Genomic DNA, 19,597 nt, shown 5'->3' with positions numbered 1-19,597 from the left:
CCGTTTCCATTCTCTATTCTATCATCTATATAAGCAGAAAGTCTGTTTAACCTGAAAAATGGCATGGTAACATAGAGACACAGTTTATGTGTAAGATTTTAATTTTTTTATGCATTCACTATTTAAAACAAAATGTACATTAACATTTTATATCACAATAGTGCCTGGTACGTCCTCCGTATGTCTGAGCACATCTTGCAATGATCTATTCCTACGAACAAGGTGATAATTTGGTTTGCTTTACTGATCCTTATGAACTTTTTACACGCTGAAAGGTTTCATGTAGACAAGTTCCTTTTTTTCAAATTTCGATATTAATCGGACGCAGGTGTAAAGTTTGATGAAAACACGATGTATTTGGATAATGATCTTATTTTCTTTTAAGTTGGGTATTTTTTTTTTTTTTTTTTTTTGTAAACCGTTGGAAACTGTTTTTTTTTTTTGCTAAGCAATGTAATAATATTATATACATATACGTATACACTAGCTTAAAAAAATGCCATGTGAAAGCATATATTTTTGCTAAATATATTATTAAGCTAGAGATAATAAAAAGTGAGAAAATACAATTGGGGAATTAAAAAAAAACTTTCGGTGAATCTAAAGACAAAAAAGCATTAAACAGTCCACACAATACTACAAAAAACTAAACATATAGCGATAAGAACCAATTAGCGAATGTGAGCTCAAAAACTATTGAATGGTTAACTATCCCTGCTCTAGTTGTGGATCGGTAATGGTAGAACACTTATAAAATGTTTTTTATATAAAATTTAAAGTATAAGGGAAGGTTAGCTTTTGTTGGACTGTACACATGATAAGATCAAATAGCCAGAGACGTATAGTAAAATATACTTTGTAGATGTCTCTGATATAGCACAAACATAATTTTAACTGAACAAAAAATCTATTCAATATTTAAAAAAAATAAATCTAACCTTTAAATATTGTTCGAATGACATGCATTGTTGAAATTATCGTGATATGAGTGAAGTTTTAAAAGTGCCAATGAATTGGTTGCGATTTCATATGATAATATCACGGATATATGTTTGTCGTTGACACAGAAATATTGATCCCGACACTTTATCAGAGGTATACCGATTCATTTCATACTTAATAATAGTGATCGCTTAAATGCGACTGTTCAAATGAGGACAGTCAGTTATCTCCGTTATGAAAAGGATGTTTAAAATAAATCATTTAACAATCAATTGTGAGGAAGTTATTAAAGGTAAAAAACACACTACAATGTGGAATTTTTTATGAGTTTTTCAGTTATTCCTGTTTTCAATGTAAGTAATTTTTTAAAGTTTTATTGACGTAAAGAAACATTTACATATACATTTCACTTGTCTTCGTAAACTCTGAGCTGGATATGAAAAAATATATATTTACAGTGGATATTTACAATAAGTTTTTTATTTTTTGCTTGTATATTGCACGTGTTAATTTTTTTTTAACTTGCTTTGTTTATATACAGATACAGCTTCTTATCATCAGTTTTATACAGAATCACCTATTTATCCGTTTATTGTTTTAAGGTCATTTTAAATTTGACAGATTACAAATAGATTAAAGCTTAACTATATTAGTTGCCACTTTGTATCGGGATTCACCATTCTGTATAATATGATCATGTTAAATGCAAGATGTGTCAACTATAACCCGTAGGTCATTTTTTTAACTATATCTGGACCTGTATAACAACTACGTGATGGTACCATTCAATATTTACTAAAACCACATTGTTTTCCATTGAATAAGCTTAGCGTATAACCGCGAACCTAAAACTTCGCAGTTTAAAGATTTCATTCAATCATTCATACGCCAACTATTGTAGTTTCAGATCTCTTCTGCATTTAAGTCTGAAAGTACGCAAGTCTAACAAAAAAATAACGACAATAAAATTATTATATATATTCTTATACATAAAACTAGGGCTGGAAAAAAATCATGATAGGTTAACAGATATAAAGTGAATTAAATGGTGTAAGTCGATTCAAGACCCTTAATTTAGGTTGGGACAGCTCATACAGTTTGATCACGACGACATTTCATGTCTGGTGATGAGTTGGGTTTGCTTTACTGATCCCGACGACATTTTCTGTCTGGTGGTAAATTGGGGGTTGCTTTACTGATCCCGACGACATTATCTGTCTGGTGATAAGTTGGGTTAGCTTTACTGATCCGGACGACATTTTCTGTCTGGTGATGAGTTTGGTTTGCTTTACTGATCCCGACGACATTTTCTGTCTGGTGATGAGTTGGGTTAGCTTTACTGATCCCGACGACATTTTCTGTCTGGTGATAAATTGGGGTTAGCTTTACTGATCCCGACGACATTTCATGTCTGGTGATAAGTTGGGTAAGCTTTACTGATTCCGACGACATTTTCTGTCTGGTGATGAGTTGGGTTTGCTTTACTGATCCCGACGACATTTTCTGTCTGGTGATGAGTTGGGTTTGCTTTACTGATCCCGACGACATTTTCTGTCTGGTGATAAATTGGGGTTAGCTTTACTGATCCCGATGACAGTATCTGTCTGGTAACGACTTTGGTTTGCTTTACTGTTCCCGACGACGTTTTCAGTCTGGTGATGAATCGGGGTTAGCTTTACTGAGCCCGACGACATTTCATATAAATAAGAAAATGTGATAACAGAGCTAATAAGACAACTATCCATCCAAGTCACAATGTGTAAAAAGTAAACAATTATAGGTCAAAGTACGGCCTTCCACACGGAGCCTTGGCTCACACCGAACAGCAAGCTATAAAGGGCCCAAAAAAGACTAGTGTAAAACAATTCAAACACGAAAACCAACGGTCTAATCTATATAAAAAACGAGAAACGAGAAACACTTATGAACCACACCAACAAACGACAACCACTAAAAAACAGGCTCCTGACTTAGGACAGGTGCATAAAAATGCAGCGGGTTTAAACGTTTTAACAGGCGCCAACCTTCACCCTAACCTGAAACAGTGGTATAACATTACAACATAAAAATACACACAATGAAATATCAATTGAAATGGCTTAACTCGATCAAAAAGACAATAATTTAATTTTGGATGTAACGCGTCTTCTGATTGGCTGACGTTGTTTTGTTTATCAGCCCATAGACATAATTTTGTCATGTGACCGTGACGTCATCAACGTTTTTTCATGGTTTACTCAGGTTTAAAATGGAATTTAGAATTAAATTATAAGAAATGACTGTAATAATTTTTCTGTCTATTCGAAATAACATAAAAAATGTGGTGCACACTTTAAAATAACCCGCTACGCGGGTTATTCAGTGTGCACCACATTTTTGATGTTATTTCTTCATAGACAGAAAAAATATTACAGTCATTCCTTAAATACACAAAAACAAGTAAATATACACTGAACGAATAAGTTTGATCTATGACACAATATAAATAAAAAAAAAGTTTCAATGTTAAAAGGCAACTTTAACCTAGGACAAAACGGCGTTAAATAAAGTAACGTACACAGGTAAATTTAAATATAATAATTTTGTTGTTAGTACAGAAACATTTTTTACAAAATAAATTTGTTATTCATAGTACGAGTACAGAAGTAAAAAAAAATTTCGTCATACTAAATACTTATCAAAGGTGGTACATATTAAGAATAGTAAGACGAGATATAACACAAAATAAGTAAACATTGAATAACAGAAATGAATTACAAATTGTTTCAACAGGTCAAATTAAAACGAAAGTACGATTTGAGAGTACTCGCAGTTACTGAAAGCCTGGTGATGAGTTGGTTTTGCTTTACTGATCCCGACGACATTTTCTGTCTGGTAATAAATTGGGGTTTGCTTTACTGATCCCGACGACATTATCTGTCTGGTGACGACTTTGGTTTACTTTACTGATCCCGACGACATTTTCTGTCTGGTGACGACTTTGGTTTACTTTACTGATCCCGACGACATTTTCTGTCTGGTGACGACTTTGGTTTGCTTTACTGATCCCGACGACATTTTCTGTCTGGTGACGACTTTGGTTTGCTCAGAGACATATATACACAGAGATTGGCAACTCCGTGAAATCCCGTTAAAAAACGCGGCCCGGAATGAGATTCTCGTCGATAATTATTCTACTACATGTAGACAAGTCAGGGATGAATAACCTCGATAGCTAATCAAGAAAAGTAATAGGAAAACTTATTTCAGATCAAATAAATTCTTTTTCTAAAAAACTACTTGAAATAGTTGTATTTTTTTTAATGTATTTGATTGAGAAAATATTTTTTTCTTTTTTTCGGCATTTCTTTTAATTTAAAAAGTAAAATCTGGTAATGATCATGATATTACAAGAAAGATTTCTTTGCTAAAGTTTGCTTCTAAATTACACAGTGAAATTATGTGTGTCCGATTTTCCGGTCATTATTTCCTTAGAGTTGTGACTGGATTCACAGGTGTGCGATTACGCAATTTATTGCCCTCCGATCATCTGAATTTTGCCGGAGGTGAAGTTCTAAGTGGATTATTACTTGGTAATTGTTTTTACAACTAAACAAATTCTGACATTATTTTAACCATGACCAGAACTTTATTTTAACAGAAACACTGGGCTATACTATGAATAGGGTAAACGGACAGAAAGTCACAGTACAAAAAGTCACAGGACATAAAGTCACAAATTGGATAGGACAAAAAATCACAAATAATTTATTGACAATTGTTTGAATATATAAGAGAAAGATCTTCAAATAATATCTTTTTTTACATTTATTCATTTTTAAGTTCAGGAAATTGTTCATAAGCCATGATAAATGAAAAATTATTAAATTTTAATCATGCAAATAATATATTTCTTGGCACCATGAAGCCATGTAAGTGCCAAACCACTTTGACATTTTGTTATCATAACAATTATTTGATCATCATTGATATTTATTGAATAAATTTTAATTACAAAGTTGCTTCATATATTATAGTTCAATAAAAAATCAAAAAATTATTTTTAAAATTAGTGTTTTCTTGTTCAGAGAAAAATAATCTCAAAACTGAATTGTGACTTTTCGTCCGTGACTTTTTGTCCTGTGACTTACTGTCCTACATTCTACTATAGTATTCAATCAGGAACAAAAATAGTCATTTAACATGTCAAAAAAAGAAATCAGAAAGCAACTTTTTTATATAAAAAAAAAAATATGTAGCCAGTAGAATTTTGTCTCGTGGAAAACGGATTTAAATGATTAATTTTTGATTGACCTACACTATATTGCATTATTTGTGGAACCTTTGCATGAATTTCCTAAATGAACGTACATTATGTACAGTGTTGTTGAAATCACTATTTTTGCTGTCATGAAATATTGAATATGAATCCGTCATTATTTGTAGTTTTTTATGGACTTAATATCACAGACCATGATTAAAAACAACGTGTATCATAAGTACAGTAAAATGCTCTGCTGAACTGTAGAATTTTAATGTTCTGTTTCATAGACCACAGAAGTACTGCAACATCCTTATCTTTACTCTTTCCTATCGGGTAGTGAAACTCGAGTTTAAAATTAGAAAGATTTAAAATTGAAGACAAGTTTTATCTGATCTTTCGTGGGTTTATGTTTCGGTGCAGTGCTATGTGGGCTGTTATTTTCTTTTCATTTGTCATTTTTTTATCTGTGTTACAATGTACATGACCTTGTACTTTTTGTATTGCCCCTTGACATCTCCTGCTTCTGTTTAAACCTTTACCACTAATATCTCATCTGGTTTAACTAAAATAGTGTCTCATTCCCGGAATTTGTTATACAGGAATTCATTTTAATATCAGTTTTTTTTATAAGCATATAAACTGCTTGGTCTCTTCACACAATTTATGTTTAGGACGGAATGCATCAATAGGTACATACATGTACCAGGTCACCAAAATATAAGTACACCTTATGTGCTTTTGACCTCCACAAGAATTCTTAAACATTCATAGATGTGCAAAGAATATTTTTGTCGTTGGGTTGTTGTCTCATTGACATATACCTCACATTTCTGAATAGTCATAGCAGCTGTGCCTTTTCAATTTATTGCAGAAAATATTTGCATTAACATTTTTCAAAATAGGCGAGGTGAAACAGTGATCACAGAATGAGGACATGTAAAACTGAAACTACACAACACAACAGATAAATATAAACAAGCACCATTGCTAAAGGACTGAAACAAACATAGATAATGACTAATATGAGCGACTAGTAGTGTACAAGTAGAGTGAACATTTCTTGCTTCTTATTCTACACATTTTGTCATTTCATGTAAACAATTAAATATGTTATTTTCCGAGGAGAGGAAGGAATTTGTGAAACGAAATATTTTGCCTTTAGTACTGTCAAGTTATATATTCACAGGAGTGTTGTTGAATAAATGAACATTTTCCCTTTTTTTACATTATGCTACCTTTATGCTTCAAAGGTAGCATTTCCATTCTCATGATATACAAAGATATTATAGAGTGGCCTTCCAATGATAGTCATACATGTAAATCATTGTCTCATTGGCAATCATACTACATCATCATATTGTTATACATGTATGTAAAAATTGTAAATGTACATGTATACTTTGTAAACGTAAAGAAGACAAATGAAGTTGAACACAAGATATTTATTTGCATTTTTATCCGTATAGTCTCTGCACAACTGCCACTTCTGTTTCAAATGCAATAGATTGAATGCGGAGTCTTGTATTTATTCTTAGTTCAATGATGTCACCATCACTTGCACAAAAATCGCATACACATGTACATCAAGTTTGGCATATGAACTATGATATTTGAACTACAATAATGTGGTGTTTTCACAGTCAGGATATGCACATGTCATTTTCTCTCTTACAAAACCATTTTTTAGTATCACATTGATAGTAGTACATGTAATCGGTCCACTACATGACTGTGCAGTAACATTTGAAAAAAGTCATCACTAATAGTTGTTCCTGTCTGCCAGGGAATCTTTTTTTCGATCAGAAAGGCTAGGGAGTCCTACATTCAGCACATGTATGATATTACATCTCTTGTATGCTGCACTGTTAGGTTAATTTGATCAACATATTTGTTCTTTTATAACATGCAGGATCCTGTTAAAAAAAATGCTGTCAGATACTGAATGTAAATATACATGTATATAAACTTGTAAATGTCATCAAAGTGGTGGAAATAATGAAAAAAAAAACAATTTATATACACAAAACCGGAATGTCTTGGGAAAGTAATTCCTGTGATCAATGGTGATGGGTACATTTGTTCTTTAAAGATGGACAATTTTATAAACTGTAGACATGGACAGGGGCCTGTCTTTATATTAAAGAGAATGAAAATGGCCGACAGCTTGAATGGTCATTTTTAATTGTAAATTGCATCAAAGCTGGTGAAAATATGGAAAAAACAACTGTTATACACAAATCCAGTATGTCATAAGAAAGTAATTCATGTGCTGGGAATAATTATTCTCTAAAGATGGAAAAGTTTATTGACTGTAGACATGGACAGGGGCATGTCTTTATATTGAAGAGAATGAAAATGGCCGACAGCTTGAATGGTCATTTTTAATTGTCAATTGCATCAAAGCTGGTGAAAATATGGAAAAAACAACTGTTATACACAAATCCAGTATGTCATAAGAAAGTAATTCATGTGCTGGGAATAATTATTCTCTAAAGATGGAAAAGTTTATTGACTGTAGACATGGACAGGGGCCTGTCTTTATATTGAAGAGAATGAAAATGGCCGACAGCTTGAATGGTCATTTTTAATTGTAAATTGCATCAAAGCTGGTGAAAATATGGAAAAAACAACTGTTATACACAAATCCAGTATGTCATAAGAAAGTAATTCATGTGCTGGGAATAATTATTCTCTAAAGATGGAAAAGTTTATTGACTGTAGACATGGACAGGGGCATGTCTTTATATTGAAGAGAATGAAAATGGCCGACAGCTTGAATGGTCATTTTTAATTGTCAATTGCATCAAAGCTGGTGAAAATATGGAAAAAACAACTGTTATACACAAATCCAGTATGTCATAAGAAAGTAATTCATGTGCTGGGAATAATTATTCTCTAAAGATGGAAAAGTTTATTGACTGTAGACATGGACAGGGGCCTGTCTTTATATTGAAGAGAATGAAAATGGCCGACAGCTTGAATGGTCATTTTTAATTGTAACTTGCATCAAAGTGGGTGAAAATATGTAAAAAACAACTGTTATACACAAATCCAGTATGTCATAAGAAAGTAATTCATGTGCTGGGAATAATTATTCTCTAAAGATGGAAAAGTTTATTGACTGTAGACATGGACAGGGCCTGTCTTTATATTTTAAAAATTGAACGTGGCCGACAGCGAGAATACTGAATTTTAATTGTAAATTGCATCAAAGTGGGTGATTTAATGAAAAATTCAACATATTTACACAAAACCAGTATGTCTAGGGAAAAGTGATTCATCTCATAAATGGTTTTATTCCTTTTCGAATGAAAAGGTTTTAATAAAAAATACGTCCGTGTAAAAAATTTTCATAACGTCCATGTCGGCCAAGCTTTCCCCTTATTATTGACCACAATAAAACGTTAATCGTCACAATATTTTAACTAACAATTACTACAAACTGAATAAAACAAGGTAAATAATTTACGAAATTGAAATATATACTTACATTATGCTGTTTTGAAAAGCTTGATGTAAAATAAAAATCGAAGCGGTGGTGAACTTGTCATGATCAGATGCAAAATGGCGATCTCGTTAAAGTCTCGTGTGATGCGTGTTTTTAATTGGATTTCGCTGACCACTGTTACAGTTGCCAATCTCTGTGTATATATGTCTCTGGTTTGCTTTACTGATCCCGACGACATTAGCTGTCTGGTGACGACTTTGGTTTACTTTACTGATCCCGACGGCATTTTCTGTCTGGTGACGACTTTGGTTTGCTTAACTGGTCCCGACGACATTTTCTGTCTGGTGACGACTTTGGTTTGCTTTACTGATCCCGACGACATTTCCTATCTGATAATAACTTCGGTTTGTTTTACTGATCCCGACGATATTTTCTGTCTGGTGATATCTTGGGTTTGCTTTACTGATCCCAACGAATTTTTCTGTCTGGTTATAACTTGAGTTTGCCTTACTGCTCCCTGAGAACTTTTACACACCGACAGATTTTATGACGACAGTTTTCAAAATTCGAAATTTATAAAGACAGTTTTTAACAGAAAAAAAACACGGTATTTTGATAATGATCTTATTTTCTTTCAAGTTAGGCATTTTTTTTGGTAAACCGTTGGAAACCGGGGTTTGTAATAAGCAATGTAATAATATTACGTATACGCTTGCACTTGTTTTAAAATATCATTTGAAAGCATATATATATGCCTTATATTTAACCCATAGATAATAAAAAGTGTAAAAATACAATTGGGGAAATAAAAATCATAAGATGAAGATGAACAGACAGCACAATGATCCTGTAGACGAAAAGTCAAAAGACCATTCCACAAAATAATACCAATTACACCCCAGTTCTATTGTTATACTTCATAGTTTCTATTTCTGAAACATGTGTAAATTGAATAGATCTATTGTTACGAATAACAATGGATTTTGACCACAGGGTGTGACGAGCGGGGTTTCTGGAAACCCCTGCTTCTACATCCCGCAAACAAAGCCCATTGTTATTCGTAACAATAGAAATTGATTATTTTTTTAATAGTTTGAACATAAGAAATTACTAATAGTGTTCACTACAAATTGTTACATGATATTAAAAAAACACATTTTAGGAAATTCCAATAAGCATCTATATGGAATACAAAAATAATCCTTTAAAAACTCAAGCTTAAAGGTAATTTTTTTTATCCCAGTCATATGTCTCTATTCTAAAGCATTGATCTTTTTAAAAAATAGGGATTCTAACTCCCGGACCCCCCCCCCCCCTGGTTACCTAGTGGCCGATCAGGGGTTGGGGATTCCGCGGGTTGGACCCGACTTTTTTTTAATAGATCAATGCATTTGAATGGTTGGACCCCCCTTTTTTCTCTTGAGTTGGGACCCCCCGGGATCAGCACCTGATTGCCCCCCAAAAGGGAGTTCCTCTATATTCAATATTGTATGTTGAGCGTGTCTGGTAGTCGGGTTTTTAATGCAGACACACCTATCCCTTAGTATGTTCGAATATGAATGTTTGTTAATTCTCGAGAAGGGGAGGGGGGGGGGTTTGTTTTTGATAAAATAGTAAGATATAAAATACAGTTATGATTACCTTTATTAAACTGATACAGGTAAGTACTTTGGGTTATAATATTGCCTATACCTTTAGTCTCTTCTACCAAATCCAACGCTTGCCACAAAATGTCGTCCGTCTTATACCCGTCCATATTGACAACTGTATACAAGGAGCATGATGTATTTTTTGTTTGTAATAAGAATACACGAAACAGTCAACCTTGACCTGCTGATCCATATTAGCACAGGATTTAACGGGTATATGCAAAACAACTTGACATTTGTAAAATATACTCACTTGTCAAAGTTTGAACCGAAGAAAGGTTACTAGCGGGGTTTCATGTAATAAAAAAATATTTTCATGAATCATGGTTTGATATTGTCAATAAATATGCTATCGTTTTCTTTTTTTTTTGTTTAATAATCAATTTTAACAAACATAGGGTTTATAATGGGGTGTAAGTTAGTTACACCTCGGGATACGGCGTGTCTGGATAAGAAACCCCTCCGGCCTCCGGCCGACTGGGTTTCTTATCCAGACACACCTATCCCTCGGTGTATAACTATTACGAAAACTAAACATTTAGCGATAAGAACCAATAAGTGAGTGTGAACTCACATGCTATTGAATGGTTAATAAACCTTTCTTCAAAGTGGATTGGTAATGGAAGAAAACTCAATGCGTTTATATTTTTTAAAAGTAAAGATGGTGTTAAACTTTTGTTGGACTGTACATATTATAAGATAAAATAGCCAGAGACGTATAATATAATATACTTTGTAGATGTCTCTGATATAGCACAAACATGAACAATTGATTTTAACTGAACAAAATACCTTTCAATTATTTAAAAAAAAAACAAATTTAACCTTTTAATATTGTTCGAATGACAAGCATTGTTGAAATGAGCGTGATAAGAGTGAAGTTTTAAAAGTGTAAATGAATTGGTTGCGATTTTATATGATAATATCACGGATATATATATATATATATGTTCGTCGTTGACACAGAAATATTGATCCCGACACTTTATCAGAGGTATAACGATTCATCTCATACTTAATAACAGTGATCACTTAAATGCGACTGTTCAAATGAGGACAGTTATCTCCGTTATAAAAAGGATGTTTAATCAACAATCAATTATGAGGAAGTTATTAAAGGTAAAAACACTACAATTTGGAAATTTTATGAGTTTTTCTGTTATTCCTGTTTTCAATGTAAGTAATTTTTTAAGTTTTATTGACGTAAAGAAATATATACATATAAGTGTCCCTTTTCTTCGTAAACTCTGAGCTGGATATGAAAAAGTATATATTTACAGTGGATATTTACAATAAGTTTTTTATTGATGTTTTGCTTGTGTATTGCACGTGTTATTTTTTTTTTTTTTTCTTTGTTTATATACAGAAACAGTTTCTTTTTTTTTTATACAGAATAGTCTATTTATCCGTTTAATGTTTTAAGGTGATTTTAAATTTGTCAGATTATGAATAGATTAAAGCTTAACTATATTAGTAGCCACTTTGTATCGGGATTCAACATTCTGTATAATATGATCATGTTAAATGCGAGATGTGTCAACTATAACCTGTAGGTCATTTTTTTAACTATATCTGGACCTGTAGAACAACTACGTGATGGTACCATTCAATATTTACTAAAACCACATTGTTTTCCATTGAATAAGCTTAGCGTATAACCGAACCTAAAACTTCGCAGTGCGATGGTTATTTAAGATTTCATTCAATCATACATACGTCAACTATTGTAGTTCCAGATCTCTTCTGAGTTTTTTAAAGTCTGAAAGTATGCAAGTACAACCAAAAGATTACGACAATAAAATTATATATATATTCTTATACATAAAACTAGGGCTGGAAAAAAATCATGAAACGACAACAGATAAAAAGTGTATTTAAATGGTGTAAGTCGATTTAACACCCTTAAGATTGGGACAGTACATACAGTTGACTTACGAGGTCAGTGAGTTTCTTTTTCTGGTATTGAAAATGAAACGAAATCAATTCCATCTGAACTAATCAAGATATATCCCGTTTTGACATGGAATTCCATTGTCTAGCATTGGTATCATGTGATTCAAGAATGAATTTACGACTCAGACAAACTGTTTATTGCTTTTCTATTCATTTCAGGAATTTCTAAGAAGTCTTGTGATATTATGAGTATTTATCACCTGTACTGTTCATTCACCGAGTTTACCTTCACTTACTACCCCCGGAATAGATTACATGCATTAGCTGTATTTGTGTCAAAAATTTTCGGAATTTTGGATCCTCACGGTTCTTCAATTTCGTACTTTATTTGGTTTTTTAATATTTTTCCGATCTAAGCGTCACTGATGATTTTTTTGTAGACGAAACGCTTGGCTGCCGTAAAGAATTATAAGTCTGGTATTAATGATGAGTTTTTTTGTAGTCGTAACGCTTTGCTGCCGTACAGAGTTATAAGGCTGGTATTTATGATGAGTTTTTTGTAGACGAAACGCTTTGCTGCCGTACAGAAATATAAGGCTGGTATCTATAATGAGTTTTTTATAGACGGATCGCTTTGCTGCCGTACAGAATTATAAGGCTGGTTGGTATCTATGATGAGTTTATTGTAGAAACGATTTGCTGTCGTACATAATTATAAGGCTGGTATCTATGATGAGCTTTTGTCGACGAAACGCTTTGTTGCCGTACAGAATTATCAGGCTGGTATCTATGATGAGTTTTTGTCGACGAAACTCTTTGCTGCCGTACAGAATTATAAGGCTGGTATCTATGATGAGTTTTTTGTAGTCGAAACGCTTTGCTGTCGTACAGATATTATAAGGCTGGTATCTATGATGAGTTTTTGTCGACGAAATATTTGCTGCCTTACAGAATTATAAGGCTGGTATATATGATGAATTTTGTCGACGAAACGCTTTGCTGCCGTACAGATATTATAAGGCTGGTATCTATGATGAGTTTTTTGTAAACGAATTGCTTTGCTGCCGTACAGAATTATAAGGATGGTATCTATGATGAGTTTTTGTAGACGAAACGCTTTGCTGCCGTACAGAATTATAAGGCTGGTATCTATGATGAGTTTTTGTCAGCGAAACGCTTTGCTGCCGTACAGAATTATAAGGCTGGTATCTATAATAAGTTTTTTGTAGACGAAACGCTTTGCTGCCGTACAGAATTATAAGGCTGGTTTATATGATGAGTCTTTTGTAGACGAAACGCTTTGATGTCGTACATAATTATAAGGCTGGTATCTGTGATGAGTCTTTTGTAAACGAATCGCTTTGCTGCCGTACAGAATATAAGGCTGATATCTATAATGAGTTTTTTTTAGTTTAAACGTTTTGCTGTCGTACAGATATTATAAGGCTGGTATCTATGATGAGTTTTCGTCGACGAAACGCTTTGCTGCCGTACAGAATTATAAGGCTGGTATCTATGATGAGTTTTTTGTAAACAAATCGCTTTGCTGCCGTACAGAATTAAAAGGCTAGTATCTATGATTAGTTTTTGTCGACGAAACGCTTTGCTGCCGTACAGAATTATAAGGCTGGTATCTATGATGAGTTTTTGTCGACAAAACGCTTTGCTGCCGTACAGAATTATAAGGCTGGTATCTATGATGAGTTTTTGTCGACGAAACGCTTTGCTGCCGTACAGAATTATAAGGCTGGTATCTATGATGAGTCTTTTGTAAACGAATCGCTTTGCTGCCGTACAGATATTATAAGGCTGGTATCTATGATGAGTATTTGTCGACGATATGTTTTGCTGCCTTACAGAATTATAAGGCTGGTATCTATGATGAGTTTTTGTCGACGAAACGCTTTGCTGCCGTACAGAATTAAAAGGCTGGTATCTATGATGAGTTTTTTGTAGTCGAAACGCTTTGCTGCCGTACAGAATTATAAGGCTGGTATCTATGATGAGTTATTTGTAGACAAAACCCTTTGCTGTCGTACAGAATTATAAGGCTGGTTTATATGATGAGTTTTTTGTAGACGAAGCGCTTTGATGTCGTACAGAATTATAAGGCTGGTATCTATGATGAGTCTTTTGTAAACGAATCGCTTTGCTGCCGTACAGAATTATAAGGCTGGTATCTATGATGAGTTTTTTGTAGACGAAACGCTTTGCTGTCGTACAGATATTATAAGGCTGGTATCTATGATGAGTATTTGTCGACGATATGTTTTGCTGCCTTACAGAATTATAAGGCTGGTATATATGATGAGTTTTTGTCGACGAAACGCTTTGCTGCCGTACAGATATTATAAGGCTGGTATATATGATGAGTTTTTGTCGACGAAACGCTTTGCTGCCGAACAGAATTATAAGGCTGGTATCTATGATGAGTTTTTTGTAAACGAATCGCTTTGCTGCCGTACATAATTATAAGGATGGTATCTATGATGAGTTTTTGTCGACGAAACGCTTTGCTGCCGTACAGAATTATAAGGCTGGTATCTATGATAAGTTTTTTGTAGACGAAACCCTTTGCTGCCGTACAGAATTATAAGGCTGGTATGTATGATGAGTCTTTTGTAGACGAAACGCTTTGATGTCGTACAGAATTATAAGGCTGGTATCTATGATGAGTTTTTTGTAGACGAAACGCTTGGCTGTCGTACAGAATTATAAGGCTGGTATCTATGATGAGTTTTCCTTTGATAAGTTGTTTACTAGAATTATTTATTTACTGTTGGAAAGGTGATTTCCCGAACAGACTCGTCGTTCTAAGAGGTCTCAGACGGACATTATGAATTTAGGAGGTTCCAAGATGTCTGAGATTGGGATTATAAGTTAATGTCTTCGTCTCTGCGAGGGCTGTGACGAATATTGTAGGGTCGGGTATTCGATTCTAAGAGGGCTTAGACGAAGATCATAAACTTAGGTCTTCGATTCAGAGAGGTCTGAGATAGAGATTGCAAACTCAGGTCTTCGATTTCAAGAGGTCTGAGATAGAACTGTACGCTTAGGTCTTCTGTTCTATGAGACAGAGTTTGTTTAAAGTTTTGGTTTTCATTGTTATTTGTTTTACTCACACAGGAATAATAGTTTTGGAAGTTATTTGACCTTATGTGTGATCCTTCTTTCACGCAACCCTGGGAACAGTATATCTATATCAATATATATGTTCCTGCGCAACCCTAGAATATTGATTAAATTCTAAAAAAAAAAAATAATCAAAGATCGTATTAAAAAAAAAATTACACTCCGTGGCTTGGTTTCCTCTGATATCGAGTTTAAGATTTTCTTCCATAGTAAAGGAACAAATAAAAAGTATTATGATAATGTGAACTTTGTTTTTTCTATAGTGTAACATTACGTTCCGAGCCCGTTGAAATGTACAGAACATATGCATATGAAGTTATTGTTCTTATTTTCATAGGTTTAATTGGTTATAAAGTGAACAAACGAAAGTGATTATTTTACTTTGTCAGTTTAGTATATGATTTTTACAGCGGATGACCTTGAGGGCTTTCCGGTGTTATGTTGCCGCAGACATTTCTACCCACGTGACTTACGTTTTTGACTGATAACCGAACGTATTTTGTATTAATACGCGGATATTATCGAGTGCAAAATAACATTCCTTATCGCTTGTTATAAATTCATTTCTTCAATGAATACTCATGAAAATGTTTTTAAGAACATAAATAAATAATATGAAAATGTTTTGTCGTGTGAAATATATATATTTAAGTAAAAAAATCATTAATATCTATGCACACGTACCGAAAAATTGTGTTTGCGGATGAATATCTCTTATCGCTTTTTAAATATTAATTTCTTCAATACATATTCATTAGCGGGAGAAATATGAATGCCTACTCAAATCAAACCTATTAGAAAAACGAATTATTAAAGAAGAGTGTCCACCATGCACTTGCACTGCACTTTCATTAGAATATTAGAATAAGATGATGGTATAAATGCATGAAAATTTGCCGGTAGAGTTATTAAGATGATCTGCTAGATATATAACTGTTGTACAAATATTAATATAATATATAACAACAAACCAGATTATACTGATAACAAATGATTGTCCCATGATTATATCACTACAATATAATAATTATTACAGTGAGGTTGAATTCTCTGTCATTTATTCATCATCCACACAGGAACTTGTCTCAGAAAAAAAATCTATGTCCCTTAACCTAACTTTCAGGTATAGAGATATTTTATTTTTTCTGAGACAAGTGCTTGTGACTATCCACCAGAACTTGCAGTCATCCGATGTTCAGTACTTCAGTACTTTGATTTCAGTTTATACGACCAGTATGAGTATGATTGAGCTTGCATGTCTCTCATATTTTTACGAAATTTACAGTAAAATCAAAATCCATTTGTACAGTTATTTGATATTATTTTTGTGACTTTTATGATTTATATTCATTACTGACTGTTTAATATGAATTTGGTAGAGTTTAAACAAAATGTTTAAGTCAGAAGAACAAACCGGTAGTAAATTAAATGACATCTGCGTATCAAAAAAGGCCCAAACATTGTAAATTCTTCAGTACGAAGTTATACTTCCTGTTTTGTAAATTGAGATATTACGGATATATAAATACATTAATTCCGTGTGATTATATAAACAGTTATGGTACGCAGTAGTTTTATTAATTTCAAAATCTGACTTTGATATATAAACATCATCAGTTAGACGATTTCTTAAGAAAAAGGATCGGAAATTGTAGCAAGAAAATTTTTGAATGTGTCTCCTACAGACGTAAAATGCAAATATTATATGTTATTCCTGATGTGCACAGGGGATTTGGGCATATATTCAACGAAAGTGGTTTATACAATGTATCTCCTGAGCCGCCAGGCGAAGGGGATATAGGGCACTGACGGGGAATAAAAAGGGCTAGAATATTGAAACTATTAATAGACTCCTTGTAGGATATAGGACAGCGTTTTCTGGTATAAACAATTTGTAAACACTTTATATATCAGAGTGTAAAAGAGGCGAATAATCAATATATTGTACATATCTACATATGCTTTGTGGTAAGAAATTTCCGTCTGGCATTTGCCCGATTTAATGGGAACATGTCCGTTAAACAAGTTTCATTTGACCTCGACCTCTTCTCACGGTTCAGTGATTAAACTTAATTAGATATAAGAAATGTGGTATGCGTGCCAATGAGACAACTCTCCATCGAAGTCACAATTTGTAAAAGTAAACCATTATAGGTCAGGTTTTCATGATAAAGTCTTGATTGTGTTATAGTAATCTGGAGGGTATAAGCAGACTATAGCTCTAGCGGCGCACCCGTCGTGTTTCTAATCAATGGCAAGTAAAACTTCAGCGATTAATCGCATTCGTTGGTGTCACAATCGAGGAAAAGTGGACGAGATCTAAGAAATTTGGAGCATATCCATGGTCATTCGTGACAGATTATAGTTTAGGAATTATCTTACGGGCTATCAATCGACATGAACACCAGGGCTAAAAACACAAAATAGTGGTAAAGGAAAGTAGTTGTCGATTAACTCGGATTAATAATAGACAAAGATAAATCTGAAAGGGAGAAAACGTTCAGTATGTCAAGATTTACCTACTTTCCTATAAGTACAAATATAATCAGATTACTCATGTTAGGGGTTATTTTCCTTGAATGAAAATTGTTAACAAATTTTAGAATTTTGCATATAAACGTAAAACTATAATAGATATGGACAGAAATTGTAAACAGCTAAACCGATAAATACATGCCAAATGAATTCATAACGGTTAGTCTATGAAAAGGTATGTACTATGAAATTTAGAGCGAGAGAATGATAATCCCTTTCTTCATGATTAAGTACGAGCGATAGAGAGTACTTACCATGAAGAAAGGGATTACCATTCTCTTACAAACTTAGAGATATTGTAAAGTGCTCAAGTCTCAAATGATCTCTTGATTGGGTTTAATCAAAAATTTGTTTCATTGTCAGATCAATGTTTATGATTTAAAGTAAGACTTCCTTTTTAGGCATTTCATTTATAGATTATTCTTAGTGATGTAAGAACTTGCTTAAAATTTGGGAAATTTTGATAAATTGTGTTTTAGACATAAAATGACACAACGGTACTACAAAATGGTAGAAATTGTATAAATTTCCTAATTGTGAGTATGAATGTAAATTATGTATTTTTTAAGTGAGGTTTTATCGTTTTGTTTATGTACATTTCAATTTATTAAATTCAAAATCTGACTGTTACAACTAAATTGTATTCCATAGCCAATTTTATTAAAGCTCTACGTCTGTACATCAAATATACTTAATTAGCTACAATTTAAAAGTTCAAATAATGCTTTTTATATGAAATTCAAAAGTTAATTAATCGTATCGATATTTTGAAAATGACTACGGATACAGTAGTCTGTGTTTTGATGAGCGTTTTAGCTGAAGATTTAGGTTACACTTAATTTAAAAATATTTTTTTTCTTTTTCTTATTTTTTGCTGCCCCGAAGCATATTTACAAAAACAGCTTAAACGGATAATTGATTGAAAGTTGAATTTTGAAACTAACGAAAACATCAAAATAAGTTGAAAGTTTACTGGCGCAGTAAAATTGGTATCGTAAATGTTATGCGACTATTTGGAATTTCAAATGATATTAATTACAATAATAACATTGTCTGCAAGGTTCGTCTGACTTTTACCTCATTTGCATTATTCATTGGTCAGCATTTATTTTTGTGATTAGGTCAGCTTAGCAGTTACTATATGTTAACTATATTCGAATCGATTATAAGGTGTAAATGTCCGTCAGACAAAGTTCGTCTGACCTTGACCTTGACCTTATTTTCTTGGTTCATTGATCAATGTTAAGCTTTCAAGATTAGATTCTCGATGTTGATGTATGTAATGGTTGTATTTGAAAGGTCCATATGCCTTTCTGACGGGATTCACTTGCTCTTGACTCCATTTTTTTTACAGTCCATTTATCAACGTTATGTTTACGCAATAACATTAGATTCTTGATCACTAAAACTTATATATTATATATATGTTACAAGGAAGATATTGTATGCATACCCTGCTTATGGGGTTGATATCACATTGACTTCATTTTCATGGATCATTGATCAGTGTTGATATATATACACCTCGCCAAAAGTTAACCAACACCTGATAATTTTTCAGAATCGTTTTTTACTGATCTCCTAAATAATCGCAATATCGATGCAATGAACTGAATTTGTGTTTTAATAAGATAACATACAGAATGTTACTTGAAAAGTGCAAGTTTAGACTATTTTCATGATTGAATTTTTGACTATTTCATTTAAGGCAAATGGTTGTAAAATGGCAAAAAAAAAAAGACAAGATTAAGTTTA

At 33.0% G+C, this 19,597-nt stretch overlaps 1 protein-coding gene across 2 annotated transcripts in view; it reads left to right on the top strand.

Annotated features, from left to right (window-relative positions):
- The first annotated feature begins 998 nt into the window (after positions 1-998).
- Positions 999-19,597, top strand: part of LOC127700226 (adenylate cyclase type 2-like) — a 102,470-nt gene continuing 83,871 nt past the window's right edge. For both annotated transcript variants that reach the window (XM_052203648.1, XM_052203647.1), the window contains exon 1: positions 999-1,295. The gene's annotated coding sequence lies outside the window, so the exon portion shown is untranslated. The remainder of the gene's footprint in view (positions 1,296-19,597) is intronic.

Source organism: Mytilus californianus, unplaced genomic scaffold (assembly GCF_021869535.1).
Source record: "Mytilus californianus isolate M0D057914Y unplaced genomic scaffold, xbMytCali1.0.p SCAF_5, whole genome shotgun sequence".
Taxonomy (NCBI): Eukaryota; Metazoa; Mollusca; class Bivalvia; order Mytilida; family Mytilidae; genus Mytilus; species Mytilus californianus.
Note: the sequence above shows the minus strand (reverse complement) of the source record. Positions and strands in the feature narration are given on the sequence as shown.